The following is a 1,027-nucleotide window of genomic DNA, read 5'->3' as shown; positions in this document are numbered from 1 at the left end:
ACTGAATTTGGATTGTCCTTATACAATTCCTTTACTAGTATTACATATTATATGCAGCTGCTTTGTTTCAATCTATGAACAGCTTAGGAACAATACTGTTCTTTATTCATGTACAGCTTAGGAACAATGATGTTCTTTATCCATGAACAGCTTAGGAACAATGTTGTTCTTTATCCAGTGATCCATATGCTGCTTACTACATCAGTATCTAATTTCTTTCTTATGACCAGACCTTTATCAATTTCGAATTTTTGTAGCAGCATCTACCACATAGGAGTTTATCTCCTTATACTCTGTTCTATGGTCTCTGTGAGTATCCTTGTGTAACAAGCTATGATCTAATGCTGTTAGTAGGAAAACATGAACACCTTTACACCTTGTGATCATGTACCATCTCTCACGGTTTCTTATTCCTCACAAGACTCATCTATTTCACTGGTTTATCAGATGACGTTTCTGTATATGTGTATGGCCAATACGCCTATCTCTTCTTTAGATACTTTAAACCCCACGTTTATCTTTTCAATCTAATCTTTAATCTTTATGAGTACTCTTTCGTGGGTTCATGATCCTCGTTTATATCTTTAAACTCAAGTGCTACTCTCTTATGTATCTTTATACAAATATTTCTCTTATGTGTCGACACTTATGTATATGGTTCCATTGTGTTCCAGACATGATCTAATCGATTTGAGATTTCATTATCCAGGACTTTTGTCACCTAGAAGCTTGGCGTCTCAAGCTACATGGTTTGGCACATTAGATGTGTAGTTGCGCAGCCTTTTCACAATGTCTGGTATGGTTTCTCTTATGACCTCAGATTTGTCATTCTATGCACCTTTCTCTTTTCTTTCTGAGGTTCCTTTATCTTATGGAACACATTGGTCTATCTTGTATAGACTCTGTAGCAACTTGATTGTGTCTCTTTCTAGGACATCAAAATCGTTTCGTGCTAAGCTGGTTATGACTTAGTCATTCTTTTCTTTTCTTTTTGGGTCAGTGTCTGGCATCTCGATTAGCTAGCTTT

The sequence above is a fragment of the Brassica oleracea genome, chromosome C3 (genome assembly GCF_000695525.1).
Source record: "Brassica oleracea var. oleracea cultivar TO1000 chromosome C3, BOL, whole genome shotgun sequence".
Taxonomy (NCBI): Eukaryota; Viridiplantae; Streptophyta; class Magnoliopsida; order Brassicales; family Brassicaceae; genus Brassica; species Brassica oleracea.
This window is presented reverse-complemented; position numbering follows the sequence as displayed.